Source organism: Triturus cristatus, chromosome 4_2 (genome assembly GCF_964204655.1).
Source record: "Triturus cristatus chromosome 4_2, aTriCri1.1, whole genome shotgun sequence".
Taxonomy (NCBI): domain Eukaryota; kingdom Metazoa; phylum Chordata; class Amphibia; order Caudata; family Salamandridae; genus Triturus; species Triturus cristatus.
Window position 1 is genome coordinate 123,679,488 of NC_140586.1, and position 25,158 is coordinate 123,704,645.

The 25,158-nt window shown below is 45.0% G+C and overlaps 1 protein-coding gene across 2 annotated transcripts in view; it reads left to right on the forward strand.

The window, feature by feature from the left end:
- The first annotated feature begins 1,385 nt into the window (after positions 1-1,385).
- SPC24 (SPC24 component of NDC80 kinetochore complex) overlaps positions 1,386-25,158 on the forward strand; it is a 95,775-nt gene continuing 72,002 nt past the window's right edge. Inside the window, exons 1-2 of one of the 2 annotated variants that reach the window (XM_085600760.1) lie at positions 1,386-1,610; positions 3,283-3,387. The gene's annotated coding sequence lies outside the window, so the exon portion shown is untranslated. The remainder of the gene's footprint in view (positions 1,611-3,282; positions 3,388-25,158) is intronic. The other variant, XM_085600759.1, reaches the window with a different exon arrangement.

Consider the following 25,158-nt stretch of genomic DNA (forward strand, 5'->3'; position numbering starts at 1 on the left):
TGCCTTAGTCACATAATATACTGTTTTCCCCTTACTTCTGGAAGAAGCATGGCCAGTGCTGTGACAAAGAGTTGTCCCAGTGAACTTGAATGCTGCATTCAAGTCAGTAGGCTGCAGCAGCAAGTCACTGGCAGAACACTGTGATGAATTAAAACAGTCCCCATCACCTGAAGCACTGCCACAGGCAGTGTGTGGGCAAACTATGAATGCCTTTCCAGAGTGCTCGGCCCTAGGCCAGGTCAACCCTCATATTTAAGTAGACTACTATCTGGCTTTAAAGCTGTCTCAGAATAGAGCGCTGACAACTACTGGTTAGAGACTAACCATAATTCCTGAGCTCCCTCTGTCACCAGCAGAATCGTAAACATCGGATTTTTAGGAAATTAGGGATGAAATTGGTAGTCTTCCACTTAAATCAGGAGGGATAGCGTGTATGTACTAGTTCCCAAGTTCACCAACAAAGATTCAATTATTTGCCCCCCATCCCCACTGCCACACCGGTTACATACATAGGACATCTGTAGACTACAGTAACCCGCCTAGTTTTCCTACCAGGGCAATGCATTTCCAACCGATCAGTTTAACTTGCATTTACTTTTTATTTAAGATGTGTGCTTTATATTTAAATAAAAAGCCAACATGGTTGTTTGACTATATTGTTCTTTGTAGCCACTTCTATCACCTCACCCCAAACACACTGATGCTAAGCCTATTGTTGTCAGTCACAATTTCCAAACTTATTTTTAAGTGGTATGCAGCAGGAGCTTTGCCCGAAGCCACTGGAACTGGGGAACCTGGTGCGAGTCGCAGCGTCAGCCCAATATCCTGTGATTCTCAGCAAATCTCGTTTCTCGTTTAGCTTCCCCGCGCCGCGCCTAAGGTAATCTAAGCATACATGTCAATAGACCCGATTCAGGAGGGGGACTCCGAATTTCTGAGGCCAAAAATAGCTTTATTTTGGCTGTCTCACGCATGAAATTGCCTCTGCTGCAACTGAAGTAAATGGCGTAAGTACATTCTCCCGGTTGTATTTCTTAAATCTCCCACCTTCCTCTTCTAAAATGTTCGCATGGATTTCTAAGCATGTGCTCATGTAAGGGGCCCCAAGCTCGCGCTACATAAAAATGCAAATCAAGGTTCCATCTTTTCAAACCTATCTCATCAACCAAAATTCTGATCGGTGACCAAACGAGAATGATTCGTCTTCTCCCAAAACAGGACAACTGCGTCCTACAGGCGGATTTTTTTTCAAGCGAGAATCACGAAACTCTATGGCCGTCACAGTCTCATTGCGCCTGCGTCGAGCCCAAGTACAGCGAGACTTGTGATTGGACGATAATAAAAATAGCTTTATCTGAAGGGAGCCTTATTACTGGTTGCGCTTTTGAACCTACTGGAAGCGCGAGCGGGAAGCCGGAAGCCACTGTTCTGGTTTCTCGCTCAGAGGGCGTCGTTTGGGCTTTCCTTTCCCCAAGGGTCCTAGTTAGAGACTCAATACAAGTGCCATGGGAGGACCAAAATAAAGGATACACACGAAGAAACATACCTAGCAAGGGGTCCTATTTGTTCTACGATTCTAAGCATTGGAAGCTGTTGCAACTTTTTGCCAGGTGAGAGAGCGTTGTAACGAAGCAAACCCGACCCTCTTCATGTCGCTCTGTGAAAAAAGCAATTTTTTTTGCCACAATCAGGATATTGCGTTTGCGATTTGCACCGTGGTAGGAGAGGGCTGTGATTTGCGAGGAAACCGATTTATACGTTTCGGTATGATTGGGGGTAATCCGAGTTAAAAAAAAAAAGTGCTGGCAGTGGGGAGTATTTATTCAATAATGCTATAGAATTGTCTGTGCTCAGCACTTTTCAGGGGAGGATAAAGTAAGATAACTTGGAGGCATGGCATTTAAGTGGAATGAAAAGAGTGTGTGGGGTTCTAATTGGGATGTGGCCTATTTAATTAAAGTGTGGCTTAAACTTCTATTCTACATTTGTGATTCCCATAGTGTGCCAACAGACTGGAATTTGATTCCTCTGAGCTTGCTGTTCATATATACCGATATATAACACAACAACGGATATACTCTGAAAATCAGCCAGAATTATTTAATGTCAGTGGTTGTTAGCGGTTTTAAGATGAATGAGTAACCACAATGATTTTGTTGCAAATAATGTAACATTGAAAATGTTTCAATTCCGAAATTTTAAGACTGGTCTGATGCCTTTGGAAGGAGCAGTGGTCTTCAGTGTGTCTCAATCACTCCCACTATGTACACTTTATGTAGACAAGTACACCCTTTTTTAGGTCAAGCCTAGACAGCGTATAAGCGGTTTCTAGAGCATGCTGCATCTTCTCTCTGGGCTTTCAGCATGCCCATTGCTTTTAATTGGTTCCTTCATCTTCCTTTCGAAATTTCTTTGATGAATAGTTTACATTTATAGTACACATAATCGGAGGGACATGGGCTTTTAAGATCTAGGACCAGCATACATGCCCTAAAACGTATAAGTCAAACAAAGAGGTATGCAGTTCCTAAAGAAGGGAATGGGTGGGTCTATAGGGGGGCAGAAGACCAGCTAAGAGAAGGATCAGGAAGGGGTGGGCTACTCCAATAAGGAGCAAGGGCCCTCACACCCCCGAGAAGTGTCATGCTTTATCATAGGGCAGCTCCTTGTTGGGCTGGCGCTGCAATGCCCAACGGGCCCCGCAGGGGGGCTCTCTGTCGTAGGTCTTCTGTGTTGTAAGGCGGGGGCCCTATGTGATGAGGTGGTGGGGCAGATGAGTGGTAGGTAGAGTGGATGTAGTGAGTGTGTTAAAAATAGCTATGAGTGTCCTTAGGAACCTTTAATTGCTGGGCACAGATGCTATAGCTAAAAGCAGACTACAACAGTCGTGGCTGGCAGGGAGAATTAAACCTACTGCAGCTCGATATGTGTGATGAGGGGTGAAAGTGGTTAAAAGGTTGACATGTATCATGCCTGTGGTCTCCTAATGGATAAGTGGCGTTTCATCAGGACCGGGGGAGGGGTGTGGGGGGGGAAGGAAACCAAACTTACTCAGAAATAGAGGAGACGGTCAGAAGGGTATCCTAAAGTGTACCATCTCTGTATCATGGATTCAAGGGTAATCCGGGAAGAGGGACAAAACGAAAAGTGGAAAAGAGTTTGTCCTTCTAGCGAACCTGTAAGGGGGTGACGTGGGGCATCCCCTTAAAGGCCCCCCCTTCCTGATCCTTCTCTTACCTGGTCTTCTGCCCTTAGTTTACATTTTTTCCCTTCTTTTGGCAGTTTTGTCTGGTCCTGGAGACTGTCCCTGTTACATGCATCAGTTCACTCCTGACCATTTGTTAGTTTGGAGTTTACAAGAGCGACCCTTGTGTCCCTGCGAACCGGGTAAGTACAATGTACTGTAAGACAATGTTCACAAGGAACTCATTTACCAATTTTTTCAATAATATACAATGTCAATGATTGCCTTGAAATTAATCTCAAACCAAGAAGTCAAGAAATGAAAAACCTCAATTATTTCAAAAGAGAACAAATCATTAATCAACACAGTAAGTCTGCACAAAAACCTTTTTACACTACTGAAATCTACTAAGCCTCAGCCGAGGTCTTTATTTATTAACCACTTTTTTATATCACAAATAAAACCACATTTTATATATACACAGAAACTCTCTTATATTTACAGTGAATGGTGAGCCCCAGTGAAACAAACCATAACCTTATACAATGTGACAGAACAAAAAAGATTGGTGAAAGGTTATTGGAAAAAACATATATAAGGACAGTTTATATACAATATACAGTGATTCAGTCTAGGCTGTCTCTTATTTTGTTGTCGACGGCGTTTCGACCCACTTTGAAATACCGGGTCTCATCAGGACTGTAATTCTAGGGGCTAAGAGAGAAGAAAGAAGATAACTATACTCCAAGTCATAAACTAATTTGTTTATAAAGGGTCACCTACAAGACTTACAATTTCTTGGCTTACCGGTTTAAAACATACAGTTGTCCATGTAGGATCCAGTATGTATAAAGATGAGATGGATGACAATTGTATCCAGACCTATAAGTAAGGGATACTCATTTAGTAAAGACACAGTCTCGATTATTCTGTGTTATCACCCAAGTGTATAGTGTAATGCACTTACTTAGGTTCTTTTCTATCCTCCAAAGAGAGGCAGTACTACTCCAGGTATAATGGGAGATTTAGAGTGTTGGTATGACACTTCTGGAACGTTTTGGAAAATTAAAAAATACATGGTCAGTATTCATATGGCAACAGAACAGACAGAGGTGGGGAAAGGGGATAGTCCAATTAAAGACCACTCAAACTACTTACATATTCAGTGTCAGAGGAACTCATATACTCAATAACGGTTCTTCTGTATAATCACTAAGGCAGTGTTATCCCACTGTAAGAGACGAGGGTATTCATGAATTAAAACATGTCCCTCATAATGCTCACTACATAGGTATATATATATAAAGCCCTCTAGGCCTGGGAGGCAACTTACTTGATAGCACCACGGACGATAAGTGTTCTCCACGCAGTGTGCTCAGCTGAGTTAATCGAGCCAACAGATGGGACAGGATCTAGCTCCTTTATACCTGGCTCCACATCAAGGAAAGGGAAGAAAGACCTCTCGGCCGCCATGTTGTAGTGGTCAAAAATATAACTCTCACTTAAAAATATGTCCACTTCTATTATGGATACATCTAGGTGGGGGAGCAGTTGAACAGCGGACTAAATCACATTTGTGATCCTTCGCCTTAATGATAAATGTCGAATTTTCAGGACGCCGCTGGCAGCAGCCATCTTGTAATGGCTATTTCACATAGCCCAACACTGGTTCGGGAATCAAAGTATAATAATGCGCCTACTTATTTTTTAATTGGCATATGTATGGATACATATAGGTGGGGGAGCAGTTGAACAGCGGACTAAATCACATTTGTGATCCGTCGCCTTAATGAAGAATGTCGAATTTTCGGGACGCCGCTGGCAGCAGCCATCTTGTAATGGCTATTTCACATAGCTCAACACTGGTTCGGGAATCAAAGTATAATATTACGCCTACTTATTTTTTAATTGGCATATGTGTGGAGGAGCATTCGAGCGGTGGGTATAAATTACGTGTCTGATCCGCTATTACCCTTGCTCTTATATTAGATGCCGTATTTTCAAGACGGCGCCGGCAGCAGCCATCTTGTAGTGGCTGATTCACACAGCTCAACCACGGTTCAGGAATCTAAATCCAATAATACGTCTGCTTATGTTTTAATGGCCTGTGTGTAGAGGAGCAATGGAGCGGCGGGTATATATTACGTTTTTAATCCGCTATTACCCTCGCTCTTATATTAGAAGCTGTATTTTCGGGACGGCGCCGGTAGCGGCCATCTTGAAATGGCGAAATCCCTTCACTCAGTTCAGAGTCTATGGTCTAGATCTATAAGCCTGCAAACAAAGTGCTGAACAGAAACGGTGGGCGGGAGGGGGGGGTTGGCGTGGAAAGGGGAAAGGACCGAGGGCTGGATAGAAATTAGTGTCTAAAATCATTTAAGGTCCCTGTTGTATCCCCGTCGTGGCCATTTTGAATTGGGACCAATATACTTCATACAGAGTTTAGTCTATATCTCACGGTCAAATGGCCAGTCACTTAATTGATTCAAGACAATAGTCAAACGTGATAAATCACAATATATAAATGCTTGACCTCTAATATTGAAGTAGAAAAGCTCACAATTTCGATACCACTAATTGTGCAAAAAGGTCAGTGCTGTTTATGGTATAAGTGCAGTTACTGCCATTGGGTAACATTATACTTAGACATACATCTTTGTCTCGTTTTACAAAACATTGAGCATACTGTACAGAGAAAAAACGTCTGTTGACCCGGAATTCGGGGTAGGGGAGGGGAAAAAAAGGAAGGAATTATACAGAATCTTTCCAAGGAACACATGATAGTATGACATAGAATCCTTTCTGATGACCTAATCATGATATATAAATGAACATTTCATTACATTGTTCGGACTTTAGTCATAGCGCATCCATCCATAGACAATTAATTTCTCTGTATGGCACCATTATACCAAATGAAACCTCTAGTTTTCAACACAGGAGAGTATCTTAAACCTCTGGTTTACTGCAAGGAAGGGGGATGTGGGGGGGGGGGGGGGTGGGTTGGGGGTGAAGCGTGTGGGAAAGAAGGAAGTGAATGGAAGTAGGAGGGAAGGGTCATTTTATTTAAAAATGTTCCAATTGAAACATAAAATATTACAGCATGTGATCCATAGATCAATCATTTTCAATAGTCTACTGTATGACAGAGCCCTGTCAAATACATAGCTATCTAAAGATAATCAGGCAAGTCACACTAATGTGGATTAGTGTAAACTAATGAATTTCCGCCATTCCTCAAGGCTATTTAACCCATTTTTAATGGACCCACACTTGTCTATCCATTTGCATTCAAGGGATTGGAGAATAAGAGAGATGATTTGACCTGGCAAGTGGTGGAAAAAGCTAGGCTTCCACGTAGGGGTGGTGACATCTCTCTTATTCTCCAATCCCTTGAATGCAAATGGATAGACAAGTGTGGGTCCATTAAAAATGGGTTAAATAGCCTTGAGGAATGGCGGAAATTCATTAGTTTACACTAATCTACATTAGTGTGACTTGCCTGATTATCTTTAGATAGCTATGTATTTGACAGGGCTCTGTCATACAGTAGACTATTGAAAATGATTGATCTATGGATCACATGCTGTAATATTTTATGTTTCAATTGGAACATTTTTAAATAAAATGACCCTTCCCTCCTACTTCCATTCACTTCCTTCTTTCCCACACGCTTCACCCCCAACCCACCCCCCCCCCCCACATCCCCCTTCCTTGCAGTAAACCAGAGGTTTAAGATACTCTCCTGTGTTGAAAACTAGAGGTTTCATTTGGTATAATGGTGCCATACAGAGAAATTAATTGTCTATGGATGGATGCGCTATGACTAAAGTCCGAACAATGTAATGAAATGTTCATTTATATATCATGATTAGGTCATCAGAAAGGATTCTATGTCATACTATCATGTGTTCCTTGGAAAGATTCTGTATAATTCCTTCCTTTTTTTCCCCTCCCCTACCCCGAATTCCGGGTCAACAGACGTTTTTTCTCTGTACAGTATGCTCAATGTTTTGTAAAACGAGACAAAGATGTATGTCTAAGTATAATGTTACCCAATGGCAGTAACTGCACTTATACCATAAACAGCACTGACCTTTTTGCACAATTAGTGGTATCGAAATTGTGAGCTTTTCTACTTCAATATTAGAGGTCAAGCATTTATATATTGTGATTTATCACGTTTGACTATTGTCTTGAATCAATTAAGTGACTGGCCATTTGACCGTGAGATATAGACTAAACTCTGTATGAAGTATATTGGTCCCAATTCAAAATGGCCACGACGGGGATACAACAGGGACCTTAAATGATTTTAGACACTAATTTCTATCCAGCCCTCGGTCCTTTCCCCTTTCCACGCCAACCCCCCCCTCCCGCCCACCGTTTCTGTTCAGCACTTTGTTTGCAGGCTTATAGATCTAGACCATAGACTCTGAACTGAGTGAAGGGATTTCGCCATTTCAAGATGGCCGCTACCGGCGCCGTCCCGAAAATACAGCTTCTAATATAAGAGCGAGGGTAATAGCGGATTAAAAACGTAATATATACCCGCCGCTCCATTGCTCCTCTACACACAGGCCATTAAAACATAAGCAGACGTATTATTGGATTTAGATTCCTGAACCGTGGTTGAGCTGTGTGAATCAGCCACTACAAGATGGCTGCTGCCGGCGCCGTCTTGAAAATACGGCATCTAATATAAGAGCAAGGGTAATAGCGGATCAGACACGTAATTTATACCCACCGCTCGAATGCTCCTCCACACATATGCCAATTAAAAAATAAGTAGGCGTAATATTATACTTTGATTCCCGAACCAGTGTTGAGCTATGTGAAATAGCCATTACAAGATGGCTGCTGCCAGCGGCGTCCCGAAAATTCGACATTCTTCATTAAGGCGACGGATCACAAATGTGATTTAGTCCGCTGTTCAACTGCTCCCCCACCTATATGTATCCATACATATGCCAATTAAAAAATAAGTAGGCGCATTATTATACTTTGATTCCCGAACCAGTGTTGGGCTATGTGAAATAGCCATTACAAGATGGCTGCTGCCAGCGGCGTCCTGAAAATTCGACATTTATCATTAAGGCGAAGGATCACAAATGTGATTTAGTCCGCTGTTCAACTGCTCCCCCACCTAGATGTATCCATAATAGAAGTGGACATATTTTTAAGTGAGAGTTATATTTTTGACCACTACAACATGGCGGCCGAGAGGTCTTTCTTCCCTTTCCTTGATGTGGAGCCAGGTATAAAGGAGCTAGATCCTGTCCCATCTGTTGGCTCGATTAACTCAGCTGAGCACACTGCGTGGAGAACACTTATCGTCCGTGGTGCTATCAAGTAAGTTGCCTCCCAGGCCTAGAGGGCTTTATATATATATACCTATGTAGTGAGCATTATGAGGGACATGTTTTAATTCATGAATACCCTCGTCTCTTACAGTGGGATAACACTGCCTTAGTGATTATACAGAAGAACCGTTATTGAGTATATGAGTTCCTCTGACACTGAATATGTAAGTAGTTTGAGTGGTCTTTAATTGGACTATCCCCTTTCCCCACCTCTGTCTGTTCTGTTGCCATATGGATACTGACCATGTATTTTTAATTTTCCAAAACGTTCCAGAAGTGTCATACCAACACTCTAAATCTCCCATTATACCTGGAGTAGTACTGCCTCTTATCTTTGGAGGATAGAAAAGAACCTAAGTAAGTGCATTACACTATACACTTGGGTGATAACACAGAATAATCGAGACTGTGTCTTTACTAAATGAGTATCCCTTACTTATAGGTCTGGATACAATTGTCATCCATCTCATCTTTATACATACTGGATCCTACATGGACAACTGTATGTTTTAAACCGGTAAGCCAAGAAATTGTAAGTCTTGTAGGTGACCCTTTATAAACAAATTAGTTTATGACTTGGAGTATAGTTATCTTCTTTCTTCTCTCTTAGCCCCTAGAATTACAGTCCTGATGAGACCCGGTATTTCAAAGTGGGTCGAAACGCCGTCGACAACAAAATAAGAGACAGCCTAGACTGAATCACTGTATATTGTATATAAACTGTCCTTATATATGTTTTTTCCAATAACCTTTCACCAATCTTTTTTGTTCTGTCACATTGTATAAGGTTATGGTTTGTTTCACTGGGGCTCACCATTCACTGTAAATATAAGAGAGTTTCTGTGTATATATAAAATGTGGTTTTATTTGTGATATAAAAAAGTGGTTAATAAATAAAGACCTCGGCTGAGGCTTAGTAGATTTCAGTAGTGTAAAAAGGTTTTTGTGCAGACTTACGGTGTTGATTAATGATTTGTTCTCTTTTGAAATAATTGAGGTTTTTCATTTCTTGACTTCTTGGTTTGAGATTAATTTCAAGGCAATCATTGACATTGTATATTATTGAAAAAATTGGTAAATGAGTTCCTTGTGAACATTGTCTTACAGTACATTTGTTAGTTTGGGCACACTACATTTTCTTTTGCCTCTGTTCCTGTTTTAGGATGGTTGTGTTTATTAGATTTGCGAACGCGACTATCCACTTCCCTATCCGCTCTCTAAATGGCACTCGCTTGTGACAGCAGCTGTTCTAGCAAAGTTGATAGCACATTTGTTTTATCGCTCGTTAAAAAAAAAAAAGGATTACAAAACCTGCTTATTTAATAAAAAAATGCTAAATGGGAACTATGACTGCAGATGCCACTGGCACAACTCCAGCCGCTCCACCTCATAACATTTCCAGCTCGTGTCAATGTTGAAAAAATTGCCAGAGAGTGAAATGGGAATGCAAATTTGTGGTGTTTCCAAGGAAATAATGACATGACTAGCATTGTCTCTTTAACCGGTCCCTCGCTACCGCCCCATAACTGGAGGCTCTGAAGTTTCCTTATGGCGGTGTCGCATTCCTTTCAGTGAATGTGTATAGGGGAAACAAACTGAATAGTTGCATCACAGACAAAGCTATCAGCAGTGTTTTTGTTGGTAAGTGTATTATGTTGGAATTGTATAGCGCTTACTACACCGTCAAGGTGTTGATGCGCTTCATAAGGTCTTTCTTTCTCTCTAGTATGGTTAACCAAAGCATTGCGTCATCTCTGCCAATGCCTCAGTTTGGATGGTTGTGAACTTGCTCTTTAGTCCATGGTGGCAGAGCACCTCGGATAATGTGCTGCAGGGCTAAACACTTATAAGGTCCCAAAGGCAAGACCTATTGGCTGCCGATGCTTATTTCTCTTCTCATCTTGTCCATTTCACACCCATCTCTTTCCTCTTGAGCACTCTCTTTTCACACTCACCTGAATGCACGTCTTCGCATCTCATTCACTTCACTGCCTCTAAACATGCAAGTTGCCCTCTCACCCATGAGTTCTGCAAGGGTTTAAGCAGGAACTCCTCCGTTAATAGTACATATCTTTATATAGTATTAGATAACTCCCTTTGTAGGTGAAGAATAGTTGGTAGTTGAAGAAAACAATTGGCTTTGGTTGTCTTGAGAAATAATTTTATTGATTAAATCATGAATATTCCAGAGTACTATTATACTGAAGTTAGAGCGACAGCCGACACTTGTTTCGCCCCAAGTGGTCAATAGGACCAGGGCTTTCTCAAGGCTTCACAATTTTCCTGATGTTCAAAGGCAAATAAGTACAACACTTTAGTCTTCAAAAAAACCAATTACAGGTATCCAAATAATGAGATTTCAAAACTGTGTAGATTGCAGAGTCTCGGGATAATCCCTCTTCTTCATGCGAACGGCCGGACGGTCTTATTTGCCTTTGAACATCAGGAAATTGTATTGTCCAAATCTCTGTTTCTAATATAAAACCAGCCCTTTCAGTGGTCATATCACTGAAAATGCAAGATTTGAAAAAAATATCATTGTCTATGGGGGCTTGTTGAATAAAAGTTTCTATGATCTGGAATCTAGGGAATGCTAAAGTGATTCTGGTATTTTACTGACCTCTGCTGGTCGTTTTCTATCAAGAATGTTAAATGGAGGCAGTTGCCAGAAAAATAAAAAAAGAAAGTCCCTAAGTAGAAAGCAATTCTGGTACTTTACTGACCTTTACTGGTCGTTTTCCATCAAGACAGTTAATTAGAGGCAGTTGAACAAGCCGAAAAAAAAATCTATATTTTACTGACCTCTACTGGTCGTTTTCCATCAAAACAGTTAAATAGAGGCAGTTGAAATGAAAAAAAGTCCCTAAGCAAAGGCAGAAAAAGGCAAGTCCTAGGGATGATCTCCAGATCCCACAAAGGATCTTCCAGCTTGACCTAAAATAGAGCTTAATTTAAGAAATAAAACAAGACCAAAAGGACAAAAATCCAATTGGAACCAGAGATTTACAGCTCCAAAAGGTGTAAAGCACCAGGTTTGGATATTTGGTAGCACCGGACATGGCAGTCACAAGTTCAGGCCAACGGCAATAGAGGGCGGGCTAGCTACAGGAACCGAGTTGGGCCCGCTGAATAGAATACCTTCAATCCTGGTTTGTGGAGCATTGTCTCGCTCTGTGGCATAGATGAGCTGGTCTGGAGATTCAACAAGGCTGTGGTGTGAGGTCCTGCTGCGTCGAGGATCCTGTCTACTGGGCTTGAGATGCTAAGTCTGGCGCTGAGCATGCAGTCAGGATGACGCGTCTGTTCCCAAGGCTGCTATGCACAGTCCATCATCGTCAAGGATTCTGTGGATGACAGATGCGAAGGCCTGTGCCAAGGATGCGTCACTCTGCGTGCTGCAGTGGCAACACAAGGCCTAGCGATGGGTCCAATCCACGCAGCAGCGGAGCTGCATTAGGTCTGCTAGGGGTTGCGCCTCACAGCAGAGGAGATGTCTGTTCCGCTGGATCCACAGAGACTGACAAAGCACCTCCGGTCACTTCCAAGGATAGAGGATTGGAGTGGCTCCACTTGACAGGGTAGACTCGCAGATGGCAGCATCCAGGTGCAGTTGCGAGGTGGTGAGAAGCCTGTTCTGTCCCTGAGGCTTCAGATCAAGAGACCAGCCATCTAGCCCTTTAAGTCACCCTGGGTTCTGGGGTCAAGAGAGGCAGGTCCAGTCCTCTTCACCCAGGCAAGATGGCAGCACAACCGGGCATTAGTTCCTTCAGAACAGCAGTCCAGCAGAGTGGCAGTCCTTGTAGCAGCACATTAGTCCTTCTTCCTGTCAGAGTATGTATTCACAGGTCCAGAAATGTACTGTAGCGGTGGTCTCTGAGATCCTTCTTGTATACACAGGTGTTTCTTTAAAGTGTGGATAAGCTTCTACAGACATGCTTTTGAAGTGCACAGATGCCCTGCCTTCCTTGCCTTGGCTCCAGGCTAACTACAGGGGTATGCAGCTCTATCTGTTGGCAGAGGACAGCGCCTATTCAGGTGTAAGTGAGGTGGGCTCAGCCACTCCCTCTCATCCTGCCATTTATGGTCCATACAATCACATGTAAGCTCCCATTGTGTGTGTCTGTCTAGGTGGAATACACAAAGCCCAACTGCACAGTCATGTTACCAGAGACAGGCTGTGGACACCAAATGGCTAAGCCAAGAAAATGCCAACTTTCTGAAAGTGACTTTTTCAGAATTGTAATTTAAAATCAGTCTTCACCATAAATTAGGCTTCAAGAGACACCAAACACGAATCAATAATTTCTTCCCATTTGGAAATTACACTTCTAAAATGTAAAAAGGCAACTCAAATGTTATCCTATGGGAGAAATAGGCCTTGCAGTAGCCAAAAGCTAGTTTGAGTTTTTCACTGCCAGGACATGTAAAACGTAGTAGTTCATGTCCAACGTACAGTACACTGTTCCCTGCCCTTGAGGCTGTCCAGGCCCTCCCTAAGGGGTGACTTATATGTATTAAAAAAGGAGGTTTTGATCATATTTCAAAAGGTTTTGGTCTGGCAAAAAGGTTTTATTTTGCCAGGTCGAAATGCACACAGGCTGTGCAATGTCAGGCCTGCGCCATGTTTAAAGGACTCCTTAAGTGGGTGACACAACTAGTGCTGCAGGACCACTAGTAGCATTTAATTTACACACCATGGGCACATGTACTGCACTTTACTAGGGACTTATAAGTAAATTAAATAAACCAATTCGGTAAAAGCCAGTTTTGCCATGTTTTAAGCAGAGAGCTCAAGCACTTTAGCACCGGTTAGCAGTGGTACTATACGCAGATTCTAAAGGCCAGCAATAACAGGATGTCTGAAGGCAAAAAGTTAGGGTGAAACTACAGCAATGATACCAGCCAGGTCTAACCATTATCGATCCAGTTGTGAGATCCAGGTAATTGACCAGATACTAACTTTGGATAGCCACAAAGCCCTGGAATTCAGTGTGTTGCGTTGTTTAAATAAATTGTTTTCATTATTCTTGTAACTTTGTCTCTCTTCCCCCTTCTGTCTTTTGGCTAACGTCATCTGTTAATGTGCACTCCTGCTCGTCATATGTTCTGCATAGAATTACTCCTTCTACCATATGAGGTGCACTCTTCACAAGTTTACTATTTATTAAAACTCACGGTTTACCACCAGTCAAAATGAAGACTGTTTTGTACAATCGATTATTTTAAAACGAAACATATTTGCAAAGAAATAAATAGGATGGCCGAGAGTTCGGATTGTTCTTGCATGCAAAGAAAAAAATATCCTTGTTTTACAGAAATTGCGAAGACAGGTGGTATAAATAATGTGCCGTTTACCAGTGCAGACTACTGAATGTCAAGAGTCTGACCAGATAGGGGCTGTCAATTAGCAGAAGGGTGTGAATCAATCGCGTGGACATACTGAACACAACAGGAACCAAGAGTGCCTGGTTGGCCAGGCATGCACCAGCTGCAAGACTTGATTAGACAGATTGAGGCCATGACGAGGTCTAATCATCGCTCCCTCTGGCTGCCAGGAACAGCCCAGCACTTCCCTAAACAACAAGAGACAGCAACCTAGTCTGATTTGCCTGGCCTAGGTCTAATTTAGCTGAGGTGGACCTCCAGCTAAACTCCGGCAGGTCATAAATGGGCAGCAACTGCTGACTGTCAAAGGGCAGCTTGGACAGGGCCCTGTGCAGAGTCAACAGTCAATTAACTCTTCTAAATTGTGTGCACTAGAATTGGCTGAGGTGACTCAAATCCTGGGTCGCTTCACACAGTAACCATACTTCCCAGTTCCAGCTGATTTGTAGAATATGTTCAGCCTTGGGATTAGTTGACATGCAACTCTGATAAAAGTATGGCCGAATGATCTCTGTTAAAAGATCAGTAACAGACAGCAGGTTTAGTTCATGGACTGTCTGTGTAAGTAGCGGACAGATGGCCACCTTAGAGGGGATTAAAGGAAGTCCATGCATACACAACATTTAAGTTCAAAGCTGTTGCTCATTTGAACCCACTTTGTAAAATATGGGACTTGTATTTTATTAGGAGAAGCTGTTTGGATACCTAAACAGATTGTTGCACACCGGTGTCTATATGGGTCAGTGGTTCTTGGATGTGAACCTTCCATCACTTTCCCCCAAAACAAGAGAGCTCAATGGGAAAACGTACATCTGCCTTGTACCCGAAGGTGGAATTGGCGATCCCTCTTTAAGAGAGCAGATAGGACAGTCACTGTCCCCATCCCCCGCCCACACCCCTCTCATCCCCACATCAGGCTTTGTTTTTGGCCCCTGCTACTAGCGGACCCTGCTGAATATACCTCATGTGGGGATAGCCAGAATTTGAGTCTGCAGTTATCAGTTATTCGACTGACTGAGTCTGAAGTTCATACTCTGGACAGTATTTCCACTTGTATCCAAAAAACAATGATTTGCAAATGGTGGCCTTTAAAAAATTAAAAAACGTTTTGGCATAGCTCAGTTTGGCAAACATGGACTAAATCTGCATTTGGTTTTCTGCAGTGCTGAGACGAGTGTATATGCCCAGAAGAATCACCCAGTAACAAGCGAAAGTAAACATGTATCACTGAATATAATGATCTCAGTAGTAGTGGTTGTTGCAGGTTCAAACTATTTTTGGGTGACAGGCATGGACCTGTTGACTGCTCTATATGTTGGTTTGGGGTGTGTTGGTGGAATATTTTAAGTAATATATCTTTCAGCCTTTATGGGTGACCACCTGGCATAAATGTGTGGAAAGAAATTGAGGTATGTTCTCCAGGGACGTATTTGTATAGGTTTGTTGAAAATATGTCCAAAGTATAGAATTCAGAGTGTGGAAAGAGGACAGATGGAGTACTGCAAATTAAAACTAGAAGGGATGTGGCAGATGTAAAGTCGATCAAAGGTAGGGAAGTAATCTGTTGTCATCTTTGCAACGTTAATATCAAGGGTAGAGCAGGATTAGAAAAGAAGGGAATGGGGCTTTTGGTGTATTCACAATGTAAGTATCTAGTGGATCATGGCCCCCTTACCATGGCAAAATAAGCACAGCGTGTACATGAAAGGTGTTATATTTAAATGCTTCAGGTGATTGTTGAAATGTTGCTGTGGGGCGTACCAGAGGAAGTGGTCACATAAAAGTGGGTGTATGTACAGACCTTCATAAAAGTTCAGCTGATTGAGTCGGTAATGGGTACACATGTTCTGATGTTGGTTCGTGAATAGGTAGAGGTACTCTCTCTCCCTGGTGTAGTGTTATCTAGGAGGTGATGGGGCATGAAGGTACAAGATAGGAAAACCAAGGAATGGGCCAGATGGAACAAGAGAACAGAAATAGTATGGGGACTCGTCTTGTAAGCAATGGTGTTGGTAACAGTCGCACTTTTATATTTATTGATGTGTACAGACCAGGAGGAGGAATCGCCGTCGTCCACAGGAACACCCTCAAAATCTTGACCAGCACCGAAGACACCTCCAGCACCACGGAACACCTGCACTTCCAGATCCACACCGACCCCAACACCACCCTCAGAAGAACCCTCGTCTACAGACCCCCCGGACCCCGACCACAGTTCTGCGACTCCATCTCCGACATCGTCAGCATGCACGCCCTTGCTTCCACAGACTACATCCTCCTCGGAGACCTGAACTTCTACCTTGAGAATGCCAACGACAGCAACTCCATCACCCTGCTCGAAAACCTCGCCAACCTCGGACTCAAACAGCTAGTCACGACTCCCACCCACTCCGCCGGACACACGCTCGACCCCATCTTTTCTGCCAGCAACCACGTCACCTTCAGCCACACCACCGAGCTCCACTGGACCGGCCACCGTTGCATCCACTTCACCTTCAAGAAAACCACCACGCACCACCAACAGCAACGGATCCCACATCGCAGCTGGAGCAAGGTCACCAAAGACCCACCAACCGACATCGACACAGCCGCCCGCAACCTCAGGCAATGGATAGAGGACTGCGCCAACAATCTCGCCCCGATCAAGAAACCCTCAAACAGACGCATCGACAGGCCAGCTGATTCATCCCTGACCTCCAGGAATCCCAGCGAACCTGCCGAAGACTCAAGAAAAAGATGCGCCACGAACAGACACAGGACAACCTCGCAGCCCATAAGAACGCCTGCCGCAAGCAGCACCAACTCATTCGAGCCACCAAAAAGACCTTCTTCAAGGAACGCATCGACAACAACGCGCACAACAGCAAAGAGCTCTTCCTCATCGTGGAGGAACTCTCTAGCTCCAACGACATCCCGCCTTCGCAAGACCTATGCGACTCCCTAGCCACCTACTTTCACCGCAAGGTCGCAGACATCCACGGCAGCTTCAACACCCAGACCCTCCCAACAGCCACCGACACTGCAGACTCACCGCCCCGCAGCCACACCAACCTCCTGCTCTCCTGGACCCACGACGACGACACCTTCAAAATCATGAGCACCATCCACTCCAGCTGACCATCCAACCCCTGCCCTCATCACATCTTCAACAAAGCAAGCCCCATCATCGCACCCCAACTCCGGAAGACCATCAACAGCTCTTTCGAGACTGCCACCTTCCCGGAAAGCTGGAAGCACGCCGAGACCAACGCCCTACTCAAGGGACCCAAAGGACCTCCAAGAACTTCCGGCCCTACTCCTGTTCCCGGCAACAGTCATCAAGAAGATCGTCAACAGGCAACTGACCCACCTCCTCGAGGAGAACACCCTGGACCCGTCCCAATCCGGCTTCCACAGCACCAAAACCGCCCTCATCGCTGCCACTGACGACATCAGGACCCTACTGGATAACGGCGAAACCGTGGCTCTCAGCCGCCTTCGACACTGTCTGCCACCACACCCTATGTACATGCCTCCACGACGCAGGAATCCGCGACAAAGCCTTGGACTGGATCACCTCCTTCCTCCCCGACAGAACTCAGAGTCCGCCTCCGTCCATTCCGATCTGAAGGCACTAAGATCACCTGCCACGTACCCCAAGGATCATCCCACAGCCCAACCCTTTTCAAAATCTACATGGCACCACTCTCCAACATCCTCGATCACTCAACCTCAACATTGTCTCCTACGCCGACGACACCCAGCTGATCCTCTCCCTCACCAAAGACCCCGCCACCGCCAAAACCAACCTCCACGATGGAATGAAGAACAGTCGCCTGAAGCTGAAATCGGATAAGACAGAGGTCCTCATCCTTGGCTCCACCCCCTCCACCTGGGATGACTCTTGGTGGTCGACCGCACTGGGAGCTGCACCAACACCCACCACCACGCACGCAACCTGGGGTTCATTCTGGACCCCTCGCTCTCAATAACCCAGAAAGTCAACGCCATCTCCTCCTCCTGCTTCAACACCCTCTGCATGCTTCGCAAGATCTACAGATGGATCCCCACTGCAACCAGAAGGACAGTCACCCAGGCCCTCGTCAGCAGCAGACTGGACTACGACAACGCCTTCTACGCAGGAACCACGGCCAAACTCCAGAAAAGACTACAACGCATACAGAACGCCACCGCACGCCTCATCCTCGACATCCCCCGCCACACCAACATCTCAGCCCCCCAGAGAGACCTGCACTGGCTACCAGGCAACAAGAGAATCACCTTCAAGCTCCTCACCCACGCTCACAAAGCACTCCACAACACCGGACCAGTATACCTCAACAAACGACTCACCTTCTACACCCTGTACCGCCAGCTTCGCTCCGCTGACCTCGCCCTCGCATACGTTCCACGCATCCACAGGACGACCACCGGTGGCAGATCATTCTCCTACCTCGCTGCCAAGACATGGAACACCGCCCCTCCCACCTACGACAGACGCAGGACCTGCTAACCTTCAGGAGACTTCTCAAGACCTGGCTGTTCGACCAGTAGCTGCACCCCTCTCCCCCCTCAGCGCCTTGAGACCCTCACGGGTGATTAGTGCGCTCTACAAATACTTGATTGATTGCTATTTCATTTCATTGGTGTGTTGCAAGAACAATTGATGTGTAAACTGTTGTGACTTGTGTCCGCTACCCTCTTTGAATTGAGGAGTAGCAACATAATTGGAGCAACAAACGAGATAAGGGACAGGAGAGGGGTCGCTGGATGTGAGGGACAGCATAGGAAATCAATGAATGTCTACTCATGTAGAAATAGAGCCAACTTTAGACTCAGCCCAGAGCCAGCCCCCTCTTCAGCAATTTTGAAATTACATTGCAGCGACTGCAAAGGCTGGTAGTTGAGAAGGATGGAACCCATGTTTAGATGGATGCATTCACTCACCACCCCTACTAGTGAATATTTAGGGGTTGCAAAACGCGCCAAGGCAGGCTTTCTCTCAAATATCTGCCAATTGGCATGGAAACTTTGAAAGGGGTCATGCCAAAGACTGTTGTAAACAGGCTGGACGTTTTGGCTTACTAGCTGCCAGAATTTTAGGAAAATCAGAGCAAGGCCATTTCCTCATGAACCACACTCAGCCATCTAGCACAGAGTCAGGCATCTTTGAGCGAGATTTGGATGCATAATACCTGATATTTTGCCAGCACATGGAAGGTGCCATGTAATGGAATGAAAAGGAAACAGAAGAGTGGTTAGAGCAGATGCAGTCTACTGTGGATTATTGGGCATGATTATATGGAGCAATGTCGGGCACAATAAATTTGGACAAAACGTCAGTAGGCCTAGAGTTACAAACATGGGATCAACATACTGCCACCATGCATGCAATGAGCAGCCATTGAAGTGGGTCAGCTGGTGTATGTTAATGTTACTGGGTATTTATAGAGCGCGCGGCTACTCCCGGGAGTGTCCCGGCGCTAAAGAAAAGAAAGACCAGTGACAAAAACACAGCTGTGGAGCCCCAAGGCCGCCGATCATACAAACACCCAAGTTTTGAGCTTGTGACGAAAGCTAAGAAGATCCCCCTCCTGAAGCAGATCAAGAGGTAGGCTATTCCAGAGCCCGGAGGCCACTACTTGGAAGGAGCGACCACCCAATCGCGAGCGAAGAAACCTTGGGGTCTGTGACAAAAATGAATTTGAGGACCGTAGGTTTCGAGATGGAACATAGAGCTGACATCTATTTCTCAAATACGGAGCTCCAATGTTGTGGAATGCCTTATAGGCCAACACCAAAGCCTTGAAGTTCACCCTCTTGCGTACTGGGAGCCAGTGCAAGTCCCTGAGGTGTGGGGTAATCTTTACCTAACACTTATGGGGAGATGCAATGTTATAAAGATGCTTTTTCTGCCAAAGATATTGTATCTCCTCAGAGCTATCCCCGTTCTATTCGATTTAATATGGTTTAAAAAAATCGAACGTATTATTTCATGGTTTCTTTGGGCAGGGAAAAGACCCAGACGTGCCTTTAAATTTATGACTTTACCAAGAGAAAGGGGGGGCTGGGCTGTGCCTAATTTTCAGATTTATTATTGGGCTATCACTTTGAGACATATTCCTGTATTGCTAGATTGCCCTGATTTTGAGGAGCGGGAAAATTCAATATATAAACTGGTGTATGGAGAGGAAATCTCAGGGGTCTTATTTAAGCATATAGATTTTGCATATTTTAAACGTGTGAGGTTTAAAGGTCTATTTGCGGCTTTCAAAATCTGGACATCTATCCGCAAATTATTTAATATTGGTAGAATACATTTATACACTCCAGTTAATAGTAATACTCTTCTGCCCCAAATTTTTGCTGATGGATACTTTAGAGAATGGAGGGCCCACGGGGTCAATAGGCTAGGGGACTTGGTTTCGGTGGATGGGGTAAGGACTTTTGAATACTTAAAACAGAAATTTACTCTTGGTAATCAACATTTTTTAAAGTTTTTACAGATCCGGGATTTTTTCTCTCGGAGGATGGTTAGCTGGACTGCTATTTCGTTACTCGAGGCTATTAAAGGTGGGCACTCCACAATATCTTCAATTTATAAAATGATTAACGAAAAAAGAAAAGACGATTTGGATAAACATTTTGGCAGATGGCATACAGGATTGCATGTTGGGCAGGAGGTCTGTGAAAAATCATTACGGCTTAGCTACATCTCTACCCTATCCGCAAATCTCCAAGTTCAATGCTTCAAAACCTGGTATAATTTGTATATAACCCCACAGCGTATTCATCAATGGGGGGGGACTATGGGAGCTAATTGTCCCAGATGTGGTGAGTTTGCGGTTAATATTATTCACATGTTCTCTTCTTGCCCCAATTTGCTTCCTTTGTTCAACAAAGTTGAACGATGGCTGGAAATATTGTTTCACCGTGTAGTTCCACTCTCATCACAGGCAGTTATATTAGGGGTAACTGAAGTGGATATGACGCCCCACGAGCAAAAGTTATTTTTTGTCTCAATGGCTGTACTCCGATTATGTTTAGCAACTGTTTGGCTAGATCCATCCCCTCCATCGGAACATGAATGGTTTAGCAAATTTCTAAATATAGGGAAGTGGGAGCTGTTGGTTTTTAGAAGGAGAGGCCCAAGAGCCCGCAGAAATGGGGAATTGATTTGGGCTCCTTTGATTAATTGGTTGGATTGTGTAAACCATTGATTCTTGAAATGTAGTATGATAGCAATGTATATTAATTATGTTTGTATCATGTATATTATCTAATTAGTTATGAATTTAACGGGATGTTTTCTTTCTTCTTTCTTTCTTTTATCTCTAGCTCTCAGCCCTCAAGGGTAGCTGGGTGGGTTCAGGGTGGGGGGTGGTCAATTCTGCTAAAATCAGAGTCATGATGCAGATAATGTATTTGATGAAAATTATGGTTGAGTGTATGAAGGATATCTGTGTCATGTTACTCGTCAATAAAAAAAATTAAAAAAAAAAAAAAAAGGAATGAAAAGGAAACAGAAGAGTGGTTAGAGCAGATGCAGTCTACTGTGGATTATTGGGCATGATTATATGGAGCAATGTCGGGCACAATAAATTTGGACAAAACGTCAGTAGGCCTAGAGTTACAAACATGGGATCAACATACTGCCACCATGCATGCAATGAGCAGCCATTGAAGTGGGTCAGCTGGTGTATGTTAATGTTACTGGGTATTTATAGAGCGCGCGGCTACTCCCGGGAGTGTCCCGGCGCTAAAGAAAAGAAAGACCAGTGACAAAAACACAGCTGTGGAGCCCCAAGGCCGCCGATCATACAAACACCCAAGTTTTGAGCTTGTGACGAAAGCTAAGAAGATCCCCCTCCTGAAGCAGATCAAGAGGTAGGCTATTCCAGAGCCCGGAGGCCACTACTTGGAAGGAGCGACCACCCAATCGCGAGCGAAGAAACCTTGGGGTCTGTGACAAAAATGAATTTGAGGACCGTAGGTTTCGAGATGGAACATAGAGCTGACATCTATTTCTCAAATACGGAGCTCCAATGTTGTGGAATGCCTTATAGGCCAACACCAAAGCCTTGAAGTTCACCCTCTTGCGTACTGGGAGCCAGTGCAAGGCCCTGAGGTGTGGGGTCATATGGGTCCTTAAGTCAACCATAAGTATGGCTCTAGCCGCGGCATTCTGTACCACCTGAAGGCGGCTAATCAGATAGTCCGGCAGGCCAAGGTAGAGAACGTTGACATAACCAAGACGCGACAGGATCAATGCTTGCACAACTATCTTCCTATGGGATACTGAAAGTAATGGGAGAAAATTACGCATCATTTTCAATAGGCCGAAACAAGTGCCTGCTACCGTCTGGACTTGGGATTTCATGGACATATCCTTGTCCAGTTTGACCCCCAAATTCTTGACCGTAGTGGCTAAGGCAGTAGGAGGAGACATGTTTGATGGCCACCATTCACGCCACTCATCCCCAGGATTGCAGACGAAGAAAATGATTTCAGATTTCTCCAAATTGCAGAGAAGTTGGTTCTGATTAAACCACCCAAATACTGTGGATAAACAGAGATTTATCATCTTCCTATTACGAGCTTCGCCCTTACCACAAGTAAACAAAAGTTGTGTATCATCGGCGTAAGAGACCATCCTGGCGCCGAAAGGTTTCAATCAGTGATGCCAGAGGGGCCAAAACCACATTGAACAGGGTTGGACGTAAAATAGATCCCTGAGGGACGCCAACATTCATAGGTAAAATAGATGCCGCGAAAGGAGGGGACCAGACTGTTTGCTGGCGATTTTCCAAATAGGACCTGAACCACTGAAGGACCGTGCCTCCGATACCGCATCCTTGAAGGCGACCCAAAAGTAGTTTGTGAGGAACGGTATCGAAGGCCGCGGACAGGTCAAGCAGTATCAAGACTGCCTTTATCCAATGTGGACTTAATTGATTCTGATATCTCAAGGAGAGCTGTTTCCGTGCTGAAATTAGCACGGAAACCAGATTGGCTCGGATGTAAAACACGATTGGTTTCGACAAACTCCCCCACAACCTGATTTACAAATTTCTCCAAAGACTTGGAGAAAAACGGTAGCCGCGAAATAGGTCTATAATTGCTGGCTATCGAAGGGTCCGCAGATGTTTTTTTTTAAAGTGGGAGAATTTTCCCGTGCTTCCAGGTATCAGGCACCATTCCTTAAATTAATGATAGATTCAGAACCTTATTACCAGCTGGGTTTATCACCTCAGCAACAGACGCGAGGACCTTCGCAGGACAGAGATCAGAGGGAGAGCCTGATTTCAGCGAGCATAGGATTTTTTTTTTTTTTTTTTTGGAAAACCTTTATTAGCATTTCAACCAATAACAAGTATGGGCCTACAACCCCCCGGGGCCGGCCGCTAAGCAGTCAAAGCAACAGAGATCCAATGTTGACACAGGCAGAACCTCGGGGAGCAGAATCTCCATGCTAATATATTCTCGGCCAGTAAATGGCGCAAGTAGGACACCAGGATTAAGAAGGCTTTCATTTTCTAATAGGGAAACACGAAAGGATCAGGTGCCAAACAATTTCCCAGCAGCGAAAAATGGCAGGCAGAATAACAAACGTAAACAATAAACGGCAATCTATCGAGTCAATGGCGCTAAAACAGGAAGTGCAGGATGTAGAGAAGTATCATGACCAGTTGCGCCTGCAGTCCCATGCCCTAAAACCCAGAAAACACCCCGGAAATTGTGGCACACATGAAAAAGCAGTGATTCACAACAAAGGAGTTGTACCACGCTGATCCCAGAAAAGAAAAACAAAGAAGAATCAGAGAAGAAAAAGGAGGCCATGGAAAAAAAAGGGTAAAGACTAAAGAATCCCCTTCCCCAACCCCCCACCCTGCACCTCGGCAGATGAGTACGGCCCCCCCCCCCCCAGCAGTGTGCCTGTCGCCCTGGAACCAGACCCGAAATATAGAAGAACAGAGAAAAGGGAGTAAGAAAAGAACCCCACCAGACGGGGGGTAGAGAGAGAATTAATAAACTGGAGGAGGGCCTTCAAAACATGCCCCCGGCTTCTCCCTCCCGCACGGTAAGTTTTCCCCAAGGCAAACAGCAAGCAGCACAAAATCGACCATGTCAAAGAAAGATGGGGAGCATTATGCACCAATTATACTAATAGCTATGCCATGAGAGCACGCAACCCCTGAGCCCGCCCGTCTACTAGATAACCACCCCTGAAGGATCAGCCTTATCCTTGACCACTCTTTGCAAATCTGCCCATGCATACCCCTCGACCCAGCGCCATGTCCAATGTTACAAGGTAAAGGAGTGTCCAAAAACGACCGGGAAGCGACGCACACAGGTGGGGTGGAAGTCTCTGAGTACCAACACAGTCCGCATCATGGGGGGACGTCTTTCCCAGTGTTGCCCCAGGATCTGCACTGCACACAAGGTCCAGGAAGGCGGAATCAGCCAAAGTAGACAACTGTTGCTTGAATTTTCCCTGGGTCGCCGGAGGCCGTGCACGGGACGAGGCCACCACCTCCCACTCAGGTCCAATACCTCCGGAACAGATCAGACCCACAGCCAGCCGATCACACGGAAGCATACTGTCCGGAGTTTCCAGCTGTTCACTAATCTCAGGGGTGGCCGCGACATTGTCCTCCTGTGTGCAGTGTGGGAAGTCCCTGTGTACCTGAGGACAGGCAGGCCGCAACTGTCCCGACGCTGATGCCACACCATCGAGCTTACTCCCCAAGACCCCGATGCCATGAACCAAGGTGGAATGAAGGGCACCGAGAGCCTCGAGGAGGTCGCCGTACCCCAGCACAGCTCTCTGCGATCGCTCCGCCACACTCCCAAAAGTCACACACTCCCAGTCCTGCTGTGACCCGGTGGACAGGATGGTAGGCTTCATCATAACAAGATGGCCGCCGGGTAGGCCCGACCCGTATTGGGACCGGGACCCAGGGACAAGCGCCTCAAGGTCCAAGTCGCTGGAAACAGGGTTCCGGGGGCAGGCAAAAATTATCCGTTGTGTGGTCACGGGCAACTGTCGTCCCCACCACGGACCAGCGCCCGCGAGAATCCGGTAGCAGCCCGCAAGAATCAGGGCGAGTTACGGGCGGCGTCCGGGCAGCTCACCGTCAAAGGCAGGGGCAATCACCGGAGAATCTCAGAATTGCCACCCTGGGCATGCACTCGGTCCGCTACGCTTAGCGGTAGGAACGACCACGGCGAAATGTAGGCCGAGGT